The sequence below is a fragment of the Clytia hemisphaerica genome, unplaced genomic scaffold (genome assembly GCF_902728285.1).
Source record: "Clytia hemisphaerica strain Z4C2 unplaced genomic scaffold, Clytia hemisphaerica genome assembly, whole genome shotgun sequence".
Lineage (NCBI taxonomy): Eukaryota > Metazoa > Cnidaria > Hydrozoa > Leptothecata > Clytiidae > Clytia > Clytia hemisphaerica.
In genome coordinates this window covers 495,923-509,309 of record NW_027103394.1, presented here as the reverse complement: position 1 = coordinate 509,309, position 13,387 = coordinate 495,923, and the positions used below count along the sequence as shown (strand labels likewise).

Sequence of the window (13,387 nt, the reverse complement as noted above, 5' to 3'; positions counted from 1 at the left end):
CCAGATAAAAAGAAGGTTGCAACAGACCCAAATGATAAATCAAACAAGGCTCAAATTCAATATCGCATGGGGACACTTAAAACTCTCTATCATAAATTTGAGGCAGAAAATAAAGAACCCAGTTCGCTATCATCTTTTAAACGATATGTTCCCTTTTACGTCCAAAAGCCAAAACCACACGAGTGGGGGACCTGTCTGTGTATAACATGCTTGAATCCTTCCCTGAAGTTTCACCGCTTAGTCGATCTTAGCATTATTCCACATTGTGATTTGGAAGAAAAGGTAGAATCTGACGAAGGATACGCAGCATTGGTAAAATCACTGAACACAGCAAAAAATCAGACAAAGAGAGATGTAATAACATTTCAAAAATGGGACAAGGTAGATAATCCTACATTAGCAAAATCAGGCAAGAAAGCCAACCCTATTACAAAGAAAGTATCTATTGTTTTACCTGTTGCTGAATTTTTCGAGCAAATTCTTTCAGAATTAGGAATTCTAAAAGAACATTATCATCGCATTCACATGCAATACAGAGCTTTTAAACAAGCTCGCATTCAGGCTCTGGAGAATGAGCAAATCTGTACTATCCAAATTGACTGGTCTGAGAATGCCAGGCTGAGACAAGCTGCTGAAGAAAGGAGTGCTTATTATCACGAAGACAACCTTTCAATTCATGCTATGCATGCATGGTACGAAGACAAAGATACATCCTTTGTCAGTATCAGTGACAATACTGACCATCACGCTCCAAGTGTCTGGGCAAGTTTAGAACCAGTTCTAAACAATCTTGTCAGGTATGTTCATAGATTGAGTCCTACATTTCAAGATTTTTAAAAGAGGTTGTAATGGGAAATCGCTATTGGTATTGCTTCATTTGTAAGGATTGAATAAGTTGGTTTGAAAAGGTGAAGTATTAAACTAATATTTAATTAATATTAAAAGCTTTGAATTTCTTTTTTCAGCAACTTTGGAATTTCTCCCCTAAACATCATATCTGACTCGCCCTCAAACCAGTACAGAAACGTGTCAATTTTCTGGTACATCAAAAACTACGCAGAAAGGAAGCAGTTGAGCATTAAGTGGATATACCTTGAGGCAGCCCATGGTAAGGATTTTCAAAAATTTCCTTTATTGAACTTCATTTAAATTCAGTGATTGTTACCTAACAATGATTATTTTTGTCATGAAATTTTTGTCAAAAATTTTATCTTATTTTTCAGGAAAGGGTATACCTGACGGAGTTGGAGCCACAGTAAAGAAAGCCATCGACAGATTGATTGCAGACAACCCAGAGAGTCCTGTTTATTGCGTCGATGACCTAATCAATCTTGATTTTGAATCTTACATTCCATCAATTGCTCTTTATCGACACTACTGAAGATATATCAAGGTGCAAGGAAATGCTACCAAACAAGCTTGCTCCAGCTCCAGATAGCATGAAGCTGCATGAAATAAATGTTGACCATGATGGGGGCTCATTTGTCCTTTCCTACAAGCTTGACTCCAGTCAACCGAAAAATAAATTTGATGTAATACCTGCTCCTCCTTCTATCAAGAGAAATGCTTCGAGAACACTGACGAAAAAAGAAGTTGAGCAAAAGGCATCTTCTACGACTGCTGATCCAGACATCCAGGAAGAACCTGCTGCGAAGGTCATCAAAATTTCATCAACAACAACAAAGAAGAAACCCATGAAGAAACGACAAGCTGACCCTCTTCAAAAGCGCCTTGATGAAATTAAGAAATCCCTTGATGACGATAAAAAGGGGTTTTACTATGCTGTCTTTTACAGAAAAGATTATTATTGGGGTAAAGTCTTGAATGTCTTCTCCAATGACGTAGATGATGATGTTGAGAAGGTAAAGATGACTTTTCTTCGATACAAGTCTGATGGTTTATGGGTGTTTCCAAAGGAAGTCGACAACGAGATTGTGTCATCAAAGTATCTGTTCCTTGGCCCAATGTCTCCATCTGTTACTTCTGTTAGTGGATATAGATTCAACGAAATAAAAGACATTGAAGCCAAAAGGTTGTATAAACTTTTACAAAAAAGCAATATTTATAACTAAAGTTTTACTGCATAGTTCAAATTAGTTCTGATGTTTTTATTGTGATAAACATTTCAATTTATTTCATTCAAAGCCATTGTAAAAGAGAATTATACTCTATTTTTATGCAATTAGGACCAATTCATATTTCTGTTCCTATTTTCATGGCACCATATTTCTGTTCCTATTTTCATGGCACCATATTTCTGTTCCTATTTTCATGGCACCATATTTCTGTTCCAATTTTCATGGCATCATTGTCACTCCTGTAAACTGTTTTAGAAGTAGTGATGTATCTACCTTAATTGACAAAATCCTAATAAGCAATGCAGTTTTTTGTGACTGTTTGATTTTTAGATTTTGTGTTATATGATTTTATGGAAGGTTCTCACAGTAGCTAAAATGGTTTCAAGATATTGTAAGCAGCCTACCAGACTGATATTTGGCTCTTTCTACAATGATATTTAAACTAAGCAGTGCTGGAAAACTCAAACATCTGATTGTATCATGTTAAGTACATTTTTCTAAAAGTCTGGAAGTGATTCTGCATTGCTTAGATAAAACTGCCTGGCAAGGGATTTGCACCCCAACTTACAAAAACCTTGATACCTTAATTAAACCTAACTATTTTTGTTATCCTCTGTAATCTTATAGTTTACGAAGCTTATTTTTCCTGTCTTTTTTGAATGCTCAATACAGTATAAGATTTTAAAGAAAAACTGAAATGCAAGTCACATTTTCGATTTCAGGGATCACCTACAGTGGGTCACCTGAATTTTAGGGTCATCTAAAACTTTGGATGTTGCTTGGATGGCTCAAATCAGAAAGAAAGCTATTTTCAAATTTTGAAAATTGTTTTTGAGGAGTATTTTGTAAGTTTATATGGTTAGTTCTAACATTTTAGGTTAAAAGATTATGTTTGACTGTTAAAATTCAAACTATGTTTTGAAACAAGTTTTTTTTTGAGTAAAGATGCTAATTAAAAATTCGAAAGTTGTCCCTTCCGTTACGCAAAATAGGCTACCCCTCCAACCCGAAAATGTATATTCATGAAAAACGATTAGAAATTGGTTAAAACACTCTGTAGAAACATTTTAAGATTAAATTTAGTCTTATAAGTGTCTTATTTTTGGAGAAATAACAAGTTTTTAGATTATTGGTTGAAAATGAGAAAAAATCAACCACGACAACTTCTAGGGTCCTACAGTTCTGCAAAAACGTAATATAGAGGAGCGCATACTTGATTATCATCTTTCGGGTATATACAAAATAAATAGGTTTCAAGCAATTTTGAGGATGAAAATTTTTTAACGTAACGGAAGGGACAGGTGTACCAAAAATGTGGCCTTTACCCAAGTATGGATATGCACATAGAACATTTGAACAACTTTTTGAAAGAACTGTTACGAGATTTAAGGAGCACTTTAACTGAAGCAAATGCAGATCGGATTTCAAAGGCGCAGTGAAAAATTTGAACACAATTGTCCAGAACTTTGAAAGAAAAATGGAAATTAAAAAGCAACAGTCGTCACAACATAAAGCGAAAATTGCAGAAGACGTTAGGAATTTAAGCGCTAAATTTTTTGAACAAAATATATTTGCAGAGGATCCAACAAAACAGAACAGTTACGACTCTTTTCCGAAGTTCAATGAACAGACACTGTCAACATTAGATATTGACAAACTATTAAAATGGGCGAAAGAGAAAAAGGCAGAATGTAAACGTATATATAAACAGGGGCGGTGCGACACCCCTGCAAAACATGCACTCGCAGGGTATGCTCCGGAGTCTTTTTTGTCGCAGCTTGTTTTTAGCCTACCCGGAGTTGTTTTTCCGGATCATTCGTTAGTGTCATTAGATTTATTTTACTGACTTAAAGTCCGCAGTAAATATAAGAAAACTGTTTATCAAGTCGCGTTACAGGAAGCGTGAATTCGAGTCTGTATTTTAGATTTTGTGTACAAAAGCGTTTTGCAGGCCTGCACCCTGCAAAATTTTGCAGAAAGACCTGGATGAGGTCAAAATGCAGGGTTTGCCCGGGATTTGATGGCTGTTAGTGTCAAAACGTTAAAAGTCAAGACTCGTCAAATGGCTTTAGATGCTTGGAGAAGAAAAAACAGAATAGACAGTCCTGATTTTATCTATTTTGTCGCAAATTCTGAAGAATTTGAAGCCTGCACATTTTCGATCTTCTCCAAATTCGTCATCTGAGGGCTGCCATCAAGGTCATCTCAATGTTTGTTTTTCTTCTTATGGTTCTCTTCTGAAATCCATTGCAACAAGGAAAGTCAAATCTGTAAGGTATGTGGTATTTTTTTCTATTATTTTTCATGCCTGCATGTTATCAATTATAATCTGATAAGTGCAGGAAAAACTGCTTCCCTTCCCCCTCTTTCTCTACTTATCTGCCTATGGCCTATGACTTGTCATAATTTTTGGTAATCAACAAAACCACTTGTTGTGTGGGGTGAGTGAGTGGTGATCTGTGTGGGTTTTTCACACACTATTTTGAGGTACACAAACAGATTGTATTTGACTACTGTATGTTTAGTTTGCGGGCCAGCACCTGCCAGTCAAGTACTGGTCGTAAAATCTGCACGACAATCTTAAAAATGATTTCTCTATTTTGTTTTAGTTCTCTTCCAAATGGAAATTGCCTGTACAGTTCCATTTCTCTCCATCTTGTGGGCAACAATTCTTTGATGGATACACTTCGATGCCTTGCACGTGTGCAGAACTTTTCCTGAATTGTAAGTATTATTCTCAGTACCAAAAAAACCCATCCAATAAGTTTAGTAGATTGGCTCAGTCATGAAGCATTGCGGTTGGCGGTTACCCACAGTCAGCCGGTTATTATATAAGATTAATTTTATTGGTTGTCCAGTTGTCGTTTGACTTAAATTTTGTTGTTTTGTGTTTGTTAAAAATTTAGGTGTAGCTTGCAAAGATCCTAACTCCCTCTTCATTATATACTTTCAGGTTACTTGCCATCATACTGTCCAGTAGCCCCTAGATTAATGGATTATTTTGCACCTTCACGTGGTTGGTACGAAATCTTTGTAAACACTGACAAAGTCTGCTAAGAAGATGAGTGAAACCATATTTAACTTAAAGGAAAAAACAGTATGGAATAATTCAATCAAAATTATGATGTGTACCTAACATTTAGTTTCTTGGAAGCTTTTGGATTCAAAATTTTCCCTGTAAACTGGATATCAATATTTGTCATGTAATATCATCTCTGGAAAGTACATCTTGATTTGATTTTGACATGTAATTGCCAATGCAAATGAATTTGGATGCAAACATAAAACATGTTGCATTATGTACATAATGAATAAATGAGTTTCTGATGACATATAGTTTGTTTTCAATTCGGATTGGGGGCTTTTTACCCCTGGTACAGAATTCTCTGCTTGATTTGGCAAACAGTTCCAAACGAGACACCAGAATGGGGCTAGACTACAATTTCAAGATGAACCAACTATAGAGATTTCAGCTTCAGTACAAATTCTAGTTTTGGATACTTTAATGCATCACATTAATCAATTTTCTAATGAAATACTCTTTTCTTGAGCAGTCTGCATAAAATAGTTTTGCTCTTTTTCTCTAAATTTTCATTTGAAATGGCAAAAGGCTTTTATTATTAATCTGCTTGAAATTATTTAAGTCACCTTTTGGCAGCAATAAGATAAATAAATTTGACACAGTAAGAATCAAAATTATATTAAAAAATTTTAGACAGTTTGGTAAATATTATTATTATTATTGTTATTGCTATCATCAATATCAGATAAAGATTTTTGTATAATTTATAATCTTTTGTGTGCTATTGTATTATTTTGCTATCATTTTTCACTTTTTTGTGTAAAGTTCAAAAATTTCTTTAAAAAATTCATAATAGTTATTATTATTTTTTTACACCTCCTTTCTCTTTCCTTCATTTATTCCAAATTTTAGAGGCCACTCTTTTTTTGGTTCTTAAACACTTTAACCCAAAAAACTATCTTAGTTTTACCAGCTTCTTTTTGTGTTTAAATGAAATGAATTTTAATTCTTTATCTCTGGTTCATGGTACATTGGGCATAAAAAGGTGGCTGTTTTAGCCAATCTAGAGGGTCGAAATTCAAAAATTTTCTGGCCCGTCGGGACCAACCATGGTGGGCCCTCCTTAGACACTATATATAGCTGAATCACTATATATAGCTGAATCTTTTTTGCAGGGTATCCTAAAAATCCTACATACGCCCCTGATAAATAGGCATCTTTATAAATGAAGAAATGTATATAAAAACTTATCTTGTCCGGAAAACCATAAAGTTAAAACAAGCAAGTCTATTATTCTCAAACATAAATTCTGAAAAATTCAGCAGCTTAGTATAAAAATTCTAGTGAAAATTGTAATAATTTGTAAAAAAACATTAAAAGCTTGAAGGTAAAAAAAATTATGAAAAGTTATAAGTTATCCAGGTTCTATGTCAATATCTGACAATTCTTCACAATCCGAGAATATATATTTCTCAGCATTATTGTCAGCATCTTTAGACGAGACAGTCTCAACATCCATATCAATAACATAATCATCGTTCACGTTTTCTTTTAAGTAAAAAATTGTGATAATTTGAAAAATATTTTCAGCCAAATTCAAATCAAGAATGCACAGGTTATCCCTAAAGTATTTGGGAGAATCAATAAATTCAATTTTTCACCAATAATACTTTAAACAATTGACTCAGTCAATCCACTGACTGATGAGGATGGCAACTTTAATTCATCAGAAACACATTCATGATGGTACGATAATAGCGACAATTTTATTGTCTCACGGTCTTTAGACAATACTTCTCTGACAATAACTTTAGGTGAAGATTTAATAAAATCATATTCTTTTTCAAAAGGAAAAAGTGTTTCATGATCTTTTCCACAGTTACAAAACTTGGTACAAAGCGAACAATATTGATGGTCAACAGCATCTTCAACAGAATTTTTGAGAGAAGGAACATGATTTTCTAAAAACGGAGTGAACAATTGTGTGCGCAGGTTTTATCTTTCTGGCAGAGTTTGGGTAAGTATATAAAATAGCTTGTCAGTCCGGTTCATTATTTCTACCAGCACGACCAATTTGTTGGCAATATTCAACCAGTGAGTGAGCCGGAGCAAAGTGACACACGTACTGGAGGGATATGACATTTATGCCACAGCCAATCGTGCTTGTTGCAATAATTATTCTCGGTAGTGGCACTTCTGGTTGAGTTTGCGATTGAAGACATCTGTTTTTCACAAACTCAGGAGACTCACAGTGTAAGATACTCACAAGAAGATTTTTTGGGCTTTTGTTATTATCAAGAAATATAGCATCATCTAAGACAGACTCAAACTGATCAAACAGCCATGAAACAAGTGTTTGCGATTTACAATATATTAACACTTTTGGGCATGCATTTTTCAAGGTGACTAGCCATTTCAACAACCAATGGAAGCAAGACACTGATTTTGATTTAAGGGATACAAGGGATAACCGGATATTTTGACGATCACCACAATTATTGATAAGCTTGACGTTTTTCGATAGTGCGCAACAGGTTTTGAGGATGACCGAATAATCATTATTCATGGTTGCACTGAGTGCCAACAGTGGAACTTTTTCAGCTGAAAAAGATCTTATTTCGCCAATGCTTCAAAAGGCTTCCCTGAAGGTTTCTTCTGTTGATGGGTCAGCAACACCCCTGAAAATTGAAAAATAAAAATAAGAGGTCGGGATGGCCTTGGTATGGCGGACCCTTCTTTTGGTGAGACTATTTTCAATTTTATAGTGATTTATGCAATGCAATGCACATACCCAGCACCCATTTTTGAGGAAGTGAAAAGTTGGAAGTAACTTTCCAGCTCTTTCGTTTCATCGATTTGATTCCGTATCAACGATTTTAAGGGGGAGACAACAGTGACGATTGGGTTAGTAAAGCTTTTCATCTCTTTGAAAAGAGGAGGCAACATTTGGAAAACTATACTCTTTCCATAGCTAGTTTTGAGAATTGCTAGTGTGTCTTTTCCATTTGTAGTATTCTTGATGCATATAAACTGTTTTGGCTTTTACACTGTATGTTGTGTTTACTCGACGAATAATGTTATTTGCAAGATTTTCTAGGCTTGATTTTGTCTCTTCTTTTGCTTTCGTAAGTCAACTGCAGCAGCGGCCATTTTGTTTGTGAATGTTGTTGTTGAAAACGCGCATATTTTTAAAATAATTATTTTCATCCAAGGTCACACAAAACCGTATCTCCGATGATCCTAATCTAGGCGAGTAAATCAGCGGCTATTGCGAGCAAGAATTGTCTTTTTCAAAACTACCCGCCCTTTTCCATAAAATGAACTTAGTGAATGGCATGGAAATTTCAGGAAGGGTTTCCGGTCTAATTGAAGCTGAAAATTGAAATTCAAAATATAAAACAAATCAAGTCGAATAAGTTAAGCTCAGCTCAAACAGGCTCAAAAAAGCTGATGCTTATAAAAAGATATCTTATTATTTTAACCATCACAAACAAGAATGAGGACGTCTCATAAAATATCTTCCGAAGTATCATAGAAGCTAGTCTTAATGAGTACCAGCATGTTGCTGACAAAGCTAGGAGGCTTTGCGTACATCTGTCCAGCTTTTATTCGCACATTTCTCGTGTGTCCATACTAAACCTGAAGAAAGCAATACAGAGCTGTTAATGAAGGCCAAAAACTACCTTTCCAAATGAAAAAGTTTAACAACTGAACCCAAAACTAGCAAATCAATCCAAAGAAAAAATATATACAACAAAATCAATAGTAAAGATCACTGATGGAAATAGTTCAAAACAAATGCTCGAATACTACCACTATCCAAGCCTAGTGTAAAAACTGCCACTTAGTACACATCCATCGACCCAATGCCACACACCTAAATAACCATTTCCATCCGACATACACATGAAAAGACAAATCCAATAAAATGACAAATCCGGTGCCAATATTGTAAGGGTACATAAGTAGCTCAGTTTCGACCCTTGTTGCTGGACTGACTTATGTACCAAGAAGAAAACAGGGTCAACTGCGACACAGGTACACCAAAGTGGTCATCAGCAGCAATTTTCTTCACGAACATAAAATAAGGTAAACAAAAATAAAAATCGACAAGTCAAAAGTAAATAAAATAGAAGAAAAAATATATATGGTGAAGATCAGAGATCTGACCTCAAGGAGAGGAAGTGTTGAAAATACTAAGTAAAATAAAGCTGAAATATAAAAAGGGGATTAATATTTTATAACAAGATTCGCAAAAATGTGACAAAATATTTCCCAAAGATTTGCTTGAAGGATGACTATAATACACGTTTTTTTATCAGAACATTCAAATTCGAAGAAGCCTTCTATGTTCTTAACTTTTTTGGTTTCAAGCCTTAAAATGTTCTTAATTGCTCCGGCCTAGGAGCCTTTAATTCTCTCTTCCGACAACAACGACGTTCAAGGTCAAGACATTTATTTTTGTTTACAAATTCCGATTTTCCGATTTTCCCGATCTTTTTTGCTCGCGGTATCGGGATTGTGTTCGCTGCACGCGTTTCGCTAAAATATTGCATCAGCCATATTTTATCTCCCTAATAACACGCCACTTTTACCGAAAAACTGAGTGGAAAAGCATTGAGTTTGAATTAGCTGCCTAATAGTTGGCCAGTACTGCATAGTGTTTCGTGTTGACATCTTGGCTGTTGGCTTGCTGGTTGCAGTTCGCTTGTACTTTCTTCCAAACTATTGGGTAAGACAGTAAAGAGCCTCCTAAATTTGTTTAGTTCCTTGAATATTATTCATTCCAAAAACGAAACGATAGCAGCAAGTGTACACTGGTTAATTAACCTCACTTGTTGGTTATCAATAAAAGATAGCATAAGCTTGTCTGTGTTATATATCAGACAAGCAGCTACACCCTGGGAGGTTGCATGCGAGCTCCTTGCATCCTCTTGCTAATAAATTTAAACCTATTAAACTTATTAAACCTATTCAACTTTGTTCAAAAAGACAATCTACCATTCTTAAAGCTTCAAACTCTTGAAAAGATCCACAATATTTCAAGTATGCCAACATATCAAGTTTCAAAGGCTGTTTTAGGTTCATTTAACCAAGCAAACGAGGACTTGTTTGGTAATACAGCTGGGACACAATGCGGCGTAAATTGTCTGTATGCTCTTTTTTGGTCAAATTTTCGAAATGTTTCTAATTGGAAGACAACAGACCTTGACAAAATCTTAATTGAAGGAGATAAGTTGTACAAACAATTAAACACTAATTGTTATCTTTCTGTTGATGAAATGCCGCAATTCATTGAAACAAACGGCATTGTAACTGACATCAATTTTTTGAATTTTACGAATGGTGAAGCTAAACTTATCGATGGTTATCCACTGCTTCGTACCCCTTTTAGTTCCTCTGAAAATCTAGATTTCAATGCATTAATGATTATTAAGAATTTCACTATAGCAATTATGAGTCGAACTCGAGGCTATTTTATCTTTGACTCTCACAGTCGAAACGAACGCGGCCTGCTTGAACCATTAAATGGAAAGTCATGTCTATTAAAATTTGATAATATTTTTGAACTTGAAAAATATATCCAATGTTTTTATTTAGTAGAAATGGAAAATGAGAGTGCTCACTTTGAAATCCAATTTGTTCAAATTTGTAGTTTGAGCGAAGAGCTGAAAAATATACTGCAACAAGACTTTTCGGCATTTTTGAGAAATTGTACCCGCAAAAGGAAAAACAATTTTGGTGATGAAAATCATTCTACTAAATGTCAAAAAACACGTAAAGAAACAAATAAAACATATTATCAGAAAAACCAAGAAGTCCTTATTGAAAATAAAAAGATCTATCGTTCTAAAAACAAAGAAAAAGTTCACGAAAACAACAAAAATTATCATTCCCAAAACAAAGAAAAAATTAACGAAAACAAAAAAAATTATCATTCCCAAAACAAAGAAAAAATTCATAAAAGAGACAAAGATTATCTTTCCCACAACAAGGAAAAAATTCACGAAAGAGACAAAAATTATCGTTCCCAAAACAAAGAAAAAATTAACGAAAACAACAAAAATTATCGTTCCCAAAACAAAGAAAAAATTCATGAAAGAGACAAAAGTTATCGTTCCCGAAACAAAGAAAAAGTTAATAAACAAGATAGACTTTATTATAAAAAAACCAAGAAAGTACACAAAGACAATTTAGTGTCAAAATTTTTAAAACTTGTTAATGAAGGTCCATTTTACATATGTGTTTGTTGCAATAGATGTCTCTATCGACAAACTGTTATCAAATATTCTGCTGATAAATATGACATGCCAGAAGAAAATTATTATTCTGAAGTTGTTTCTTTTGATGGTCAGTTGTATATTTGCAAAACATGCCATAACAAGCTTAAGAAAGGAGACTTGCCTTGCCAATCTGTCAAAAACAAGCTTTCACTTGATGAATTACCGGAAGAATTTCATACTCTTCGTAGACTTGAAAAGATTCTCATTTCGCGCAGAATTTTATTCAAAAAGATTGCAATAATGCCTAAAGGCCAGTTCCCAAAACTTAAAGGGTCTATTTGTAATGTGCCAATCGATGTTGAAAATGTTGCTAATACGTTACCGAGAAGTACAAGTGATAACGGTTTGCTCATTGTCAAACTGAAAAGAAAATTAGAATATAGAGGACATGTCGTTTTTGAACCAATCAGGCCTGATTTCATTCAACGTATACTCAGTTATTTGAAAGAAAACAATCCTCTCTATTGGGATATACGAATTGATATTAATAACATTAATGACGAGTCAATGGTAGAAAATGCTACAAATGTTATGGAGGAAACAAATTTTGATGTAGATGAGGAATCTGATAAAAGTGTCTCTGGTGAAGATGCCGATGAGCCTGTTGGAGAACAAACTGATGATATAGCCTTGGATGATCTTGAAACTGCTATCAACCCACTTGATGCTCACCGTTCAAGCGCAAATGAAACAACTCTTATGCCCGACACTCCAACCGATGCAGAAGTTGATAATGAGATTTTAACATTGGCACCTGGTGAAGGCGAAACACCTATTTCAATTCTGTACGATGAAAATTGTGAGATGCTTGCTCATCCTCATTTATTTCCGAAAGGCAAATTTGGTTACAAAGTTGAGCGTGATGTTAAACTTAGTCCGTCCAAGTATTTTAATCAAAGGCTTTTGAATGAAAAGCAAAACTTTGCATCTGACCCAGACTACATTTTTTATGCCTGTTCTGTCCTTCAGCAACTTAGACTATCAAATCAAATTAATATAGCAATGAAAAAGGTTTCTGCTTCTAATTTAAGTGCGGGCATGTTTAGTCAAAATTTCAAAGAAACAGTGAAGCAATTTATTGCAAATGATAAGGCTTTTGCTTTCATGAGTACTATCAAAGGAACACCAGCTTATTGGAAAAAATTTCAACAAGAAGTTTTAGCCATGGTTAAACAACTAGGTCCACCAACTTTCTTTAATACCCTGAGTTGCGCTGATCTTAGATGGAACGAGCTGATCTCTATTATTTACAAACTTAAGGGTCAAAATGTTACTGATGAATTCATAGACAATCTTTCCTATCATGAAAGATGTGAATTGTTAAATAGCAATCCTGTACTTGTGGCTAGACATTTTCAATACAGAGTTGAAGTATTTTTTAAAACAATCATATTAGATGGCCCTCTTGGTAAAACCACTTTTTACGCTATCCGTGTCGAATTCCAAGTTCGTGGTAGTCCTCACATTCATTCATTTCTTTGGATCTTAAATGCACCAGTACTAACTAAAGAAACAAAGGTAGAATACATAGAGTTTCTTGATAAGATAATCAAAGTTGACTTACCATCTCAAGAAGAAGATCCTGATTTATTTAACCTTGTAAAAACTTATCAATTACATCGCCATTCAAAAACATGTCGCAAATATAAAAATACTCCTTGCAGATTTTATTTTGGTAAATTCTTTTCTGAGAAAACAATAGTATCTGAGCCGTTGCCACTAGAATTGCCACACGAGGAAAAGGAAACCATACTTGCATTGCGTAAAGAAGTCTTATCTAAAGTAAGAGATTATATTAACAACAACCTTAATCCAGACAAAAGAAACTTTTTCAACCCGGATGAAGAAAATTACAATCCAGTTCCTAGCATAGATGAAGTACTTGCTCAATTAGATATTCCAAAAAGTGATTATGAATATGCTCTCTCAGTGTCTGAAGATGAAGACTTTCACATTTACTTAAAGCGCGATACAAATGCATGTTTTGTAAACAACTACTTTAC

The 13,387-nt window shown here is 34.5% G+C and overlaps 2 long non-coding RNA genes across 2 annotated transcripts in view; both read left to right on the top strand.

Moving 5' to 3' along the window:
• Positions 1-13,387, top strand: part of LOC136824902 (uncharacterized) — a 366,918-nt gene that overhangs the window by 97,376 nt on the left and 256,155 nt on the right. The gene's annotated exons all lie outside the window — the stretch shown is intronic.
• LOC136824901 (uncharacterized) lies at positions 3,790-4,889 on the top strand. The gene is made up of 2 exons (XR_010849188.1): positions 3,790-4,353; positions 4,688-4,889. It is a non-coding gene; the product is annotated as an uncharacterized lncRNA (long non-coding RNA).